Source organism: Pinus tabuliformis, chromosome J, assembly GCF_031772625.1.
Source record: "Pinus tabuliformis cultivar Carrire ecotype Pingquan chromosome J, CPIR1, whole genome shotgun sequence".
In the NCBI taxonomy this organism is placed as follows: Eukaryota; Viridiplantae; Streptophyta; class Pinopsida; order Pinales; family Pinaceae; genus Pinus; species Pinus tabuliformis.
In genome coordinates this window covers 1,322,560,271-1,322,574,656 of record NC_142295.1, presented here as the reverse complement: position 1 = coordinate 1,322,574,656, position 14,386 = coordinate 1,322,560,271, and positions in this window count along the sequence as shown.

The following is a 14,386-nucleotide window of genomic DNA, read 5'->3' as shown; positions in this document are numbered from 1 at the left end:
AGGAACATCAGCGATAACAGGGGGGTATTAGAGAAAATGGGCATGGAGGTACCAAGGAGAAGGTAAGAAGGGGGTGGAAAAAGGCAAGTGCATAGATGCAATGCAAAATAGATGCACAGAGATGTGATTCAGAAATATAGGCAAAAAAAAGAGGGAGTGAAATGGAAGGATTACCCAAAGTGATGGCAGTCATGGATGATCGTGATCTGGTGATTCAAGGTGAGGGAGGGCAAACAAGTTCCTTACTTGGTCCATTCATTTAAGAAGATGTCTTTGGGGGTTGCCCAATAGTATTTACAAGCCTCTTGTCCTGTGATCCTAATGGAATGTTCGTTGCGTTGTGAACAAGCTGAGATACAGAAGTAGAACTGGAAGAAAGCAATGGTCAATCCTTGTATAGGTGCCCAATTTTATGACACTGTTGACATCTGTAGGTAACCCCCTCATAATCAAGAATATGGAGGCGTTGAGTGTTCCTCCACTAAATCTAAAGGTTTTCCACTAAACCTTTTCGTGTATCCAAATGTACCAAGATGTGAGCCATATCCATATTCCTTGCAATGATATAGGATTTATCATAGTCCAAATAAGTCCCCAAAGCATTCCCAATGCGTTTAAAAATGTCCTCAGACCAGAAATGTAGTGAACGACCTAGCAGACGAACCCAGATAGGGCTAGCCCCTAGATGCTCATGTTCTGGGTCAAATAGGGGGATCCATCTCTTATGTAAGACCGGAGCGAGATCTATGTGCCAGTACTTAGATAAAACCCAGGGAACATATTCAAGGCATTGGAACTAGAGGGCAAACCATGCACGTGATAAAGTAACCATCGAAGCGAGATATTTTAGTACTTAGCCCCAAATCTCCAAAATCCATTGTCTAAGATGGGCGACTGTGTAGGAGCGTCCTCGAACCCAACCAACCAGAAAATTGTCTACAATTTCGAGCATGTCACCCATATACAAGTCATCACCAAAGGTTAACGAGATCTTCTTTCTCTTGGCCTTGATTCACTTGTACTTCTTCACATCACGGGGGGCTTTTCCAATGGAGGGATTAATAGGGGGTCATAGGCACTACCCTATCTTGTACAAGCCCTAGAACCTTCTCCAAATTTAGGTAGTGGGAGGGATGAACCTTCAAAAAATCTAGAAGTAAGACGGAAGGAAACCAGAGGTGGGGGGATCAGAGCGGCCAAAGTTGATGTCAGAAAGAAATGGGGGCCCAAATTCGAAGGATTAGAAGGGTAAGGTACCATAGAGGTGGGTATACCTGAGATATCTGGTGAATTAGAGGATGTGGATGAGTCTAAGTAGGAGGCAAAGAACTAAGGAGAAGCCAGAGAGGGAGGAGTAAAATCAGAGAACGACAAGTAAAAGGAAGCATCCAGTGAGCCGGAAACTGGAAAAGATGATGAAGGAGGACCGACCGAAAACACAAAGTTCTGAGCCAAAGCATAAGGAAGAGAGAAAAATGGCATTGAGAAAACCCTAGGGTCGCCCACTAGTGTCAAAGGTAGCTGCAATGAGATGGTAGAGGAGGTGACCATGAGAAGAGGAGGAGAAACCATCCAGTTAGGCACGGAGTCGAAAGGATCCTTGGAGTAGTTGACCTTGTCAAGCTCCATATTAGCTGACAAAAAGCGAAAGGAGACCTGAAAATATTTTCTCCCACCAATAGATGCCCAGAAAAAGTGCCAATAAAAACCTCAGGTGCTAGAATAACAAAAAATAGAAAGTTGCAGTAGAGTGCTGCAATCACCAAGGTAGGTTGAAAAGGGTCTTAACCATAGTTGTGACTTGATAGAGCCCTAGCTGAAAACAGATGAGAGCTAGAGTCCTGTGATCGCAAAGCCATCGCTCCTCCTCTAGATGGATTCAACAAATTTTATATTTTTTTTTTTAGAAAGGGTTTGGTTGTTTGAAATAAGAAAATAATGCAATACTAAGATGATGCAATAGTTTTGAAAGTAGTATTGTTGTATAAGCTAGAACTAAGAATTATGACCTAATGTTTATATATAAATTTATGTATGATACATTTAAGGAAGAAACATCATATTGCTAAAACCTTGGGGGTATTTTTTTTTTTAAAGGCAATGGTTTGTATAGTTTGTGTATGAAGAAATAAATTTCTAGTAAAAACTCTAGAATTGGATTTTCAATACAACCTTGCAAATATTAGTAAAAGAGATGATAATAAAATGAATTATATAATAACTGCATTCATTTAACAATGGGTTATGGAATACCACGTCCTTATAGGATTAGCTATTGAACCATAGAATGATAACTATTAAAATGGAGATTTAGTAAACAAATGTTCTCTATCTAAAAACAAATAAAAATGTGTTGGTATAATGAGGGTGTTTACAAGTGGTATTAGAGTTGTAGTTACAACAATGGGCCTCCTTTGGGTCCTAAAAATGAAATAGCTATATCTATCATGAACATATTTCACAAAATAACTAAATAGCTAAAAGATGGTGGAATAATTTAATGGACAAACTTTTGTCTGATCACCAAGGTGTGCTATAGAACATGACATGAAATTAGGAATGGTTGGAGGTCGAACCAATAATGCATAAAGACAATATTTTTAACTATCGTAAGTGATAAGGAATCTAAAAACTAATATATATAATATTAAGGAAATCAGGAAAGGTTGGTCAAAACTTAATAACAGCAAGAAGAGCACAATGGGTACATGTTAAGGAAATTGGAAAATGAGAAAGTTAGTAAAACGACTCATAGGAAAAGATCTAGGAGTAAATATGTTAGCACCACAAGTAGAAGCAACTAAATATCTTCTAGTGACAATCAAACAAATAAATCTAGTGATCAAGAAGAATATAAATCAAGTAGCAACACTTCTTTACCCAGGAAAAGGAGATCATCCTCTTAGTTACAGGGAGAGTTCAAGAAATCATACCTCGCAATTTCATTGGTGAATCTGAAGAAGGATCATAGGTGTGGTTTCTCAACATGTCCAAATACATTGAAGTGTACAATTATCGAGTAATTTGAAAGTAATATTGGCCACTTATCAGTTAACTAGTAAAGCAGCTTTATGGTGGGAGGAAAATAAAGTTGTTAAAAGAATCAGAAGCAAGAATTTAACTTGGAAATTGTTCAAGAAAGAATTCAAAAAGAAATACTTGACTAAGAGATATTTTGATGAAAAATCTAGCGAGTTTCATGAGCTAAAGTTAGGAAAAATTACCATGGATGATTTTATTAAAAAAATCATGATTTTATTAAGGTATGTTCCTTAGTTGAAGGAGGAGAAGGAAAAAATCCAAAGATTTATTATTTGTCTACCTTTCTCTTATAGAGAAAGAATTGAATTTGATAAACCAAAAACAATGGATGAAACCATTAGAAAAGCTAAAGTATGTTTTAATCAAAGCAAGCAAAAAGGGGAAAGTATAAAGGATGGGTGACAAAGAAACTTGATAAATTTAACAACAACAAAAATGGTTTAAAAACCCTACTTTTACAAAAAGTTTGCAAGAAGGAAACTACAACATAAATTTCAATCAGCAGAAAAATGTTGGCCAAAAGGGAGGCACTATTATAGGCAACAAAAATTTCAGTGAGTCAGTAAAACCATTTATTAAAAGTTGGGGCTACAAAGAAACCCATTTGTGTCGAGACTTCCCATAGAATATATTAAAGAAGAAGACGATATCAATTCATGTTCAGGAAGCATCAATTGTAAATGGTGTAGCTTGCAACATACCTAAAATTAGTGATGCATTGGATGGAAGACAATAAAATCATTATTCAACCATGGTTGAAGTCCAAGGTAAAATATTTAATAAAGATGTACATATACTTATAGATCTAGGATCTACATTAAGTTATGTTTCCCTTGTTGTAGTTGAAAAGTGTAAACTTAGAAAAAAGGCAATATAATCCCTAGTTAGTATAGTTGGAAATAGGAACTAAGATAAATGTGACTAAAATTAAGAAGAAATGAACAATAAATATAAATGGAATAAAAACTACCCTCAATATGAACATTTTACCATTAGGATATTACGATATCCTCATCAGTATGCACCGGTTAGTGTTCTGTAGGAAATCCTTTCTGCTGATAGAAAAAATCCCTCTAGTCCTATGGGAGGATCTAGAAACAAATGAACACAAATATGTGTAAAATTTCCTAGTTTATACTAGTAAGCACAAAGGAGGATAGATGAACTACCTCACTCTGACACTAACATTTGTTGATGTCGTCCTTGATTCTTTCACTCCCAAGCTCAATCCCCTCTTTGTCGTTATGGATGAATACCTGTAAGGAAAATCACGTGGAGAAAACAAACACATACATAGAAAAATCCATTATAATATAAACCATGTAACAGATCAAGGAGTATTACACTAAATGAGCAATAATTGGCACATTTATGGAAAGAAAACACATAATGTATTATTAGTAGATGGTAAAGGGAGAATTACAACCACTTAAGCCTTGATGTTGGAAGCCTCCTTTAGGTAAGTTTCCAAGTCCTAGCCTTAACCTTCAAGCACTCATTTCTTCTTAGCAAAATGGGCAACATTTGGCCATAGTTTAACACTAGGAAGGAAACCAATCATTAGCCAACTAGTTGTGGATATTACGGATCTCATTTATAGGGAAGGAGAGGGAGTTGAGGATCCATGAAAGGAGGGAGAAGTTCCACATCTCAAGGGAAATATCCATGAAATTAGGATCAAGGACTAGGAATGGGAGGTATCATTCCAATCCTCATTTTCTTATGACTAACTCGCCATTCTTGAGACTTGTAGTAAGAGAAAATTATCCTCCACTTTAGGAAAAATTGCCTGAAGAGGTTTACCACGAGTTTTCTTAATAAAAGGCATGCTGGAAGCTCTAGCAATATATATTTCAACAAGTTACCAACACCGATCACTAGGCATGCAAAACACATTGATCCTGAAAAACAAGGTTTTTGACAAGGTCCTTCAGAATTCTTTCAAGACAAATTTTCTTCTCTTCTTCAAGGATACTTCTGAACATGTTTCATGATGAATACACTGACAACTTTCATCATCTTGTGAGATTTTTGGAATTAATGACACAAATTTCAACACATCATGATACAAGACGGGGAGTGTGACAAAATATTGTATAATAGATCCCCCCTAAATGATTAATGCAAAACGGGAAGTGATGGTTGAAGTGCCTTACAAGCCAAGGAAAGGATTTAGAGAAACACTATCAGGAGACCTTAAAATAAAACACAATATAATATATGTGACATCTTTGACGTAAGTATGCCTAATGATACATCTATGAGTATGCATCCTAAAATACATGAATCCATGGCATGGACGTAACCATCTGAATAGAAGGGACCATGTGTATGGATCCACGACATGGACATAGCCATCCGAATAGAAGGGATCATGTCTATGGATCCATGGCATGGACGCAACCATCAGAATAGAAGGGATCATGTGTACAATCATGAATATCTAATAACTCCAGGCAACCTCGATCTATCAGAAGAAACCCACGGTCTTCATCTCTATCTCGATCCAACCAAAGTACGAATCCCACCATGTGAATAGATGTGTCAAATTCGAACATGGTACAAACCACTTGATTACTGGTCAATGATGTGAATCGTTAACAAGCACGATAGAAACCACCAATAATGATGATGTCTCTCAAGGCACAACAACAAAATCCATGAGTTTGAAGAATGAAGAAAAAGTCAAACAATCGTATAATCATTCGATCGAAGGTGAGTGATGTGAACCTATCATCAAATGTGAAGAACCTACCATTGAGGTATGCAAGATCCAAGGTACTGAAAGGGAGTTTCTAGACCATCTTCTTGGATAATGAGTTGGAGTCGACAGGAAGTGATCAGTCGAAGGAGGGCCATAATGTTTCCCACATCATCAACATGAAACATATGATTTTGTAGATTTGGCAAGAGTGATTCAGGATTGTTGTAGAAAATTCAAATAGGGTATAAGTGGTTTGAATTGCATATGGGATTTCTCTTGAACATATCAGCGACACAACTCTAGAAATTGGCAGCATTTGACTCAACATAGGATAAGAGGTCATGGTGACAATAGGATATAATAATATGAGAAGTAAATGGATTCCCAAAACCCAATAATGCAAGTGATGAAATGAGGATAACCCAAACCCAACACAAGATATAGACAAGTGTCATTTTTAAGAGCGACATGTTGTCTTTATTCAAAATACAGGATATATGTTTAAATCAATTTTTCCTCACTATTTCTAGCGAGTACATCATTATTTTTAATCTCAAGCTTGAAGAGGATACCATATGATTTTCAAATAACTTTATCCCTCAAATGAATCCATCTTAGTATTTTTAATGAGCCCTAGGAAGGAGTATCTCAGTCTCGTCATGGTGACAATCCCTTCGTCATTTTATTTTTACACGTTCGACGGAGGGGTAACTCGATGTCTTTTTCATGTTTAGAGATTGAAAAAGAGGAAAAAAGAAAACTCCAAAGGTCCCTTTTCATAAATAGTCTCTCAAACCCGAAAAGGTAGAAAACAATATTCCAGAGAACCTCTTAACCACATGTGACCAAGGTATTCCTTTTTCGTAACTTATTCTATCTCAGTCCAGAAAAGGGTTAAACTTATACTGAGTAGACGTCTTTTCATTTACTTTTGCAAGTTTGAAAAGACAAGTACTCGTCAATATTTTCATATTTCGAGAGTCAGAAAAGGGTTGAAAGATGACTCAATGGGGGTTCTTTTTTTGTTTATTTTTTACAAGTCTAAAAAAAGTGATATCATAAAGCTCAATAGTTTAATCCAAAATCAATTACTGTCGCTGAAACATCTCTCCATGAACTCTGCCACTTCCTTCTTCAAATTCAGCCTGTAGTAAAACTTATTAACTGTTGTCAACATCTTCTGATATCCCAGGTGATCTGAATATGGTTTCACATGAAACTCCCTCAAGATAAGATTCTTGAGTTCATTATCATCTGACACATAGATCATATCCGTAAATATCACCAAGCCATCTGTTTTAAGATGTTAATACACATCCTAATTACCTACACCCTACTATAACTTGTGCATAAGATTATCGTACCTATCATCCTGCTGTCCTTCCTGTAAGATTTGATCCTATAAATCTGTCCCATATGAGCTCACTATTGCAACATGGTTCAACTGCAGTTTCCTACTAAGAGCATCTGAAACCCTCTTATCATTTCCCTTAATGTACCTAATCTCACATTCAAACTCATTAAGAGTAGCCAACCATATGTCTTATCTGGCATTCATATTCGGCTAGTAAAACAAATATCTCAACCCACTGTGATCGCTCATCAACACAAACTCCTGCCAAGAAGATAATGTTTCCACATCTTTAAGACATGAATAATAGGTGTTAACTTGAGATCATGAGTCACGTAGTTCTTCTTGTGCTCATTCAATTTCCTAGAATCATAGCATATCACTTGTACCTCCTACATTAAGAATCCACCAATTCCTGTCTTGCAAGCATCTATACACACTACAAACTCTTTGTCTAGATCTGCAATCATTAACACTCGAGCATTTTTCAACAACTTCTTTAATTTCTCAAAATTGGTTACACATACCCCTGTCCATTCAAACTTCTTACCTTTCCTTTGCAATGATGTAATATGATATGAAATGTGTGAGAAGTTCCTAATGACCCTCTTGTAGTAACCTGCTAAGCCCATGAATGATCTGACTTCCTCCACAATTCTAGGAACTTCCCACTCCACGATAACTTTTTTCTTCTATGAATCTACTACTATTCCATTCTTGGAAACAACATGTCCCAAGTAGTGTACTTATGTTTGAAATAAATTGCACTTTCTAAGCTTAGCATACAATTGATGCTCTCTTAGCAATCTCAACACTTCTGCTAAATGCTTGGCATGCTCTTCCTCATTCTTAGAATATATCAAGATGTCATCAATGAATACAATAAAAAACTTGTCTAGATAAGGATGTGACACACTACTCATCAAACATATAAAAGTAGTTGGATCATTAGTCAAAACGAATGGAACTACAACAAACTCATAATGACCATAGTTGGTCTTGAAGGAAATCTTGTAGATGTCCTCTTCTTTGATGCATACCTGATGATATACTGATTGTGGTTCTATCTTTGAGAACACTGTTGCTCCCTTCAATTGATCAAACAAGTCATTAATCCTTGGCAATACATATTCTTGATCATCACCTTGTTTAGCTACCTGTAATCAATGCACAATCTCAAAGTACCATCCTTCTTCTTCACGAACAATATTGGCACACCCCAAGGCGATACACTTTGCATAATGTATCCTTTATCAAGCATTTCCTTCAGCTGCAAATTCAACAGTAATAACTCTAGAGTGCTCATCCTATAAGGTGCCTTTGGTGCTAGTGCTGCCCTTGGTACCAACTCAATATAAAAGTCTACTTCCCTCCACGAAGGAAACTCTAGAATATCTACTGGAAACACATCTTGAAACTGCTACAATATAGGGTACCGCTTGAATATTTCTGCACCCTCAACATCCTTACCCTTGTCACTGGAAACATGAACTGCAAACATTACGCACCCTTTCCTGCAACTGTGCCTATCTTGCATAGATGTGACCATCCTCACTAATGTAGGCTTATTCTTCCCCTACAAGATTATCTTCTCTCCATTATCATCGAGGCACTCAATTGACTTGTCATAGAAATCTACTTTGGTCCTGTGGAGATACATCCAATCCATACCCAAAATCATATTATACGATCTCAATGGTAGTACATTCAAATGTGCTGCCGTAGGCATACTATTGAACTCAAATATACAAGTTCTTACCCAATCATTAGGGGAATTTTTAGGTCTAAAATGGGCCTCCTAAGGAAACTATAAAGTAATAGTGGAAATAATAAAATAATATTATATTACATCATCAAATTTTAGAGGGAAAAAAGAAAAAACTATGTTTTCAACTCATATTTTCAACTTATCTCCCTATTGGTTTACTCAAATTTCGAGTGGAAACACTTGTTGGATGCAAAATTTGATTCCTCACCCAAGGAGTACCCATGTTGTAACTTTCAATGGACCCTACTACGCGAAAAATGAGAAATACATGAAAAATGTGATTGCAATCACATTTTTTCATGTATTTCTCATTTTTCGTGTAGTAGGCTCCAACGAAAGTATGCAACATGGGTACTCCTTGGATGAGGAACTAAATTTTGCATCCAACAAGTACTCTTGCTTGAAATTTGAGTAAACACTTAGGGAGATAAGTTAAAAATACGAGTAGAAAATGTAGTTTTATTATTTTATTATTTTTTAATATTTTTACTTTTTTACTCCAAAAATGGTCAATCATCCCCCATGGTTGACATCATCATCTTGAATCCTATTGGTTCTTATAAAGTTTATTTTTGTTTTACATTTTTCTTAGAAGGCCCATTTTAGACCTCAAAAGGCCCCTAATGGTTGAACTCTCTTCTTCGTACCTGTAGGAAACTACACCAACCAAGACTCTGCATGCACTTCTTTCCTCAAGCCACACTTATCCAATAGGTCAAGATTAACATAACTATAATTAGATCCAAGATATATCAAAATAGAAATAACTTGATCACAAAGCTTACCATCTATCTCAACGATAGTTTAGGTTTTAACCCCATACAGAAATTACTTGCATACGAATTCTAAAACACAGAAAATAAATAATGCGAGAGCATAACACATAAAACGCATATACACAGAGATTTTCCCTGGATCCCAAAACCAGGACTACCAGCTTGATTTTTCATTATGCTCCTTTCAATGTGATAATACATATTTATACATGCCGAAGCATCCAATACCATGGACCGAAAACCATCGCGTCCAAAAACATGTGCGAAAATCATGCACAAAACCATAGGTGGGTCCGGCCAACCTAACATAGGGTCCAAAGCCGAAATTTTCTGGGGCGCTGCCCTGGACCCCATAAAGTGGGGTTACATGTACGCCTCAAACCCCCTATGACCCCCCCCCCGCTACACAATCAGTGCAATGAAGAGGGGCTTCGTCCCCCCTCTAACCCCTGGTTAACTATGTGGGCTAGTTGTGGAAAGAATATAACACAACCCAATAGATAGATGCCTGGTGATCCGCCTGCCTATTGTCCATAGCCACATAAATATGAGGAATTCTATGACCAACATCCCCAACAACCTGCACCTCATGAACACTATAGATCTGAGGCCTACCTCCCTAGTACATTGTGTTATCCTCCTATACCAATAGGGTTTCATTTTTCATGATTGACAGTAGGAGTGCCAAAAATGTTCATCTTTGATGATACAAAGGTTCCATTTTTTGTGAAAGAAGCAAACAGTTAAAACATGTAAAGAGGGTATGCCTTAAAAGAATAATCAAAAGGCAAGAAAATGAATTGGTCAGAAAAAATAATTGAAATGAACCCCAAAGAAAGACCAGGAAAGTGGCCAACCCAAATGCCACTGCTATCTTGATAGATGGCTCAACAGTTCAAAATGAGCCATGCCATGTTTTAAATTGCATGTTCTAGACTAGAGAATGAATACCTATTCAAACAGTTCAAGCTTGACAGATGAGTAGCTGGATAGAGAAAGGAAGGAGCCCATCAGCTTAATCTGGGCCCTTGGAAGATATAAGGGTAGATTTAGATAGGAGGGCAGCAAAAAGAAAAGAGAATATGAGGGTTTGGAAGTCTAAGTGCACCCTCCCTGAAGTAACAAAAAATGCTAGGTACTAAGCTGGGTAGGTAGCCAGAAGTTGCAGAAGCCTGATTCTATTCAGTTTTGGCCTTGATCAAGAAGGCACATATTAGCATTTGCAGAGGTATCTATGCAGCATTTTGATGACAAAATATGGAAGCATGTTTAACTTCCCCTGTTTTCCCAGAGACTCTCTTTCTAACATCCCCTTGAGGACTTTAGGACCTCCCTAAATAGTCCTTGTATTTTTCCTTGGAAAAATTCATGACAAGTCCTGACCTTCTTCTCCGAAAAGAAGCCACATTTCTGGTGTAAAACCATTCCTCACTTTCAATCTTTCACATCCCCAATTCACATTGACTTCTAACCCTATTATCTAACTCCCTAAGTGCTCCTCTTCCCCTACTATTATAGCATTATTGTGAAAAAACCAAAAAAATATGTAAATACCCCCCCTTGGGCATTATAGCCATATATTTAAAGTTCGGCAAACGTTACAGAATCAAAGGCTTTCATGTATTTAGTTCATTCTATAACTGGGGATTAAATTAACATTTGGTTGGTTTAATAACCCTTACCCACCTTATAAACGGCAATATCGTATTCTCCCTGCTTATTATATCAATTTTTGGAAAAAACCCACTCTAAGCCGTTTTTCCAATGTTTACATTGCAGCGCGCTTCACCAAAAGGCAGAAAATATTAAAAAATACCCGCCGGGTCCCGCCATATCACACTGACATGTTTGCAGCCCGTCATCCGTTGGATCCGGGCCCTCCCATCCGACAGTCCACAGCAAGTTCGGACCACCCCCTCCGTCCGTCCTTTACCGCCCGAAATTTGTTAGAGGGTGACGTAGGGCCTGAGACGCGTGCCCATTTGTTACTCGATTGGGCGGCCTCTGACCATTACCGGGCCTGTACCTTAAGCGGTCTGATAAAACCGCTAGCCACCCTTTGTTACCTCTCTCCCTTTCCGCTCCACGTCATTGCCGCATCAGCGTTACGTCACCCTCCATTCCGCCATTTTTCCGACCTGTCCGCCACGTCGCTCGTCCATGTCGACCCAATCACCAGTTGACACGTCATTCCTCCGTACCCGACCGGACCAATGACGTCATGCTGACATCATCCATCAAAAAGGCGCCAAATATCAATTTTTCCATATTATCGCGCAAAAATCGTTTTTTTTTCCCATTTTCTTACCAAACGCGCACTGTATTTCCTGCATGCCGTTTACGTCGCCTGTCCGCCAACTCCAAAGTTTGCTCCCTAGCTGCCGGCGCCGTGAGTTCAATCAACCTTCAACACCTTCGGCCACACAGTCCCCAGGTATTTATCAATTCCCTCTGCATACCTTGGTCCTTCCAAGTTCACTGTATTAAACGAGAGAAAAGGGAAAAGCATAAGAACTGCTAAAAAATTCCTAAGCAGGAAGAACCTCCATCTTCCACTTTAAGCCCCAAATTCACTTGTAGGGGCTCCCATTGTTCAAAATTTACCAAGCTTCCACAGCTTCTTGTGCATTTGCGACTTAAAGCCATTACCAGACAAATTTCACTGTAAAAGCAGCACTAAGTCCCAACATTGTCTCTTTAAACCTCTCTCAGCAGCATTTTTAACTCTGTTTCACCCCAATTCACCCGTGTTCTCTCTGCAAATTGCCTTATCCATTGAAACTCATGGCTCTATATTACCTTTTTTAGAAAGTCAAGTTCAATACAACTCCAAATAACAGTTAAACAATGGAGACCCCTGTGGCGTTGAATATTGCACCTCTGAATGCCCCACATAAAGACCTAGAATGGTTGGCCCTTGCTGACAGAGATTATCAAATGAAAGAAACAGTTGAACTATGTAACAAATATCACATAGAAACCGTTTGTGAGCTAAAGAAAAAACACAGAGATGGTACTGACCTCTTGGGAATCTGGAAGTCCCACTTACCAATCTATTATCTTCCTCAGGTGAATGAGTTCCCTGATTTGATTCACCAATGCTGCACAAGTTATGACCCCAATCAAAGGGCTGTTATGAGTCCTTCAGGCTCTGTATTATTCCATATCACTCCTGAAGCCATCAACCAAATGCTACAGTTTCAATCTGCAAAGCCACTGACTCCTCTTTCTATGCAACTTTTGCTGGAGCAAGGTGCCAAGCTGTCCAACTCACAAATTACAAGAATTGGCCAATTGTTCATGCTCCCAGAATTCCAGCCCCGACAGCCTCCCCCTTATCTACATGTCTGGTTCAATGACATAGGGAGACTACTAGTAGACATGATATCCTCCATCTTAGGATTCAAAACCAGTGAGTTTGTGGATGAGACAACCTTGGTAATGCTATCCATGTTCACTCCAGGACAGCCCCCTGTTGTCCAGTATGACTATGCTACATTTATAGCCGACAAGATTCATGAACAGTTCATGAACCTGGAGAGAGAGAGGGTATTCAAATACACCTCCTATATATATCATCTGCTATTGTACAATCAACCTGATAGCTTTCCTGTTTTCCTCAAGAAGTTAGATGCAAAGGGAAACAGAAGATCTGTAATGTTCTGGACATCAGTCTGTCATCATATTCATTACTCACCATACAACTACTGTGAGTTCATTGACCTGTTCATTCATCCAGCCTTGTCCCTGCTGCAGAGTTCCCCTCCTCCTAGACTCACCGATGATATGCAGAAAATCCTCCAGCTTTCAAAGAACTATAGCATTGGAGATTGGTACTTCTACCAAGACCACACAGTGATCAGAATATATGGCTGTGAGCTAGCCCCATACAGACTGCCAAAGTACATTCCCATGAGACTTTTTGCATTAGAATACTTCCGGCAGTTTGGCAATGCAGACATGATCCACTTTCATAGCAGAAATAAGAAAGCACAGCTAAAAATTAAGCACCAGCTGGGTCCATTTATCTTTAACAAGAGGGAAGAAGCTTGGGAAGAGGCAGACAAAATTCTAAAAAGCCTCCTTCTCAAGACAAGCTTCTATTGGGCACCATATGACCCTAACCATTTCATAAGCCTCAGAAGAATCAAGTATAGGCTTGCTACCTATGATCATTTTAGCATTCCAGAAATTGAAAAACATGCTAACCAATTAGAGTGGAGAGAAGGCACATTAGTGGAGGATTATTCTGAAGAGGAATTAGCAGAAAGAGCCATTAAGAAATTAGAAAAAGCAGTTGACTTGGAATATTTTGGACAGGTTTGGTCTTTAGCCCCTCAGCATCTTGGAGAAACTGCCTCTTCGTCCACTGTTCCCCAGCAGTCTGCCAAAGCAACTGATCAAGCAGCAAACATGGCTAAAGGCAAAGCAGTACAACAAGAGGAGTCACCTCCTAATTTAGAGCAGCAAGTAGAACAGCAAGAAGGCATGGCTAAGGCACCTGCCTCCACAGAGCAGCAAACACAAGAACAAATTCCTCCAAGGCAGGAGGTAACAGTTGAGTCTACAGTTTTACAAACACCAACTAATGAGGAAAGAATGAGGAAAAGGGATAGGCAAGAGGATACTCCTCCTACTACTTCAACGGATTGGCAAGGTGAGAAAAGACAAAGGCTAAATCCCTTTTCGGAGGAAGAAATGCCGGAAATACCAACCGATACTATGCTCCCTCCTAGCATTGAAAC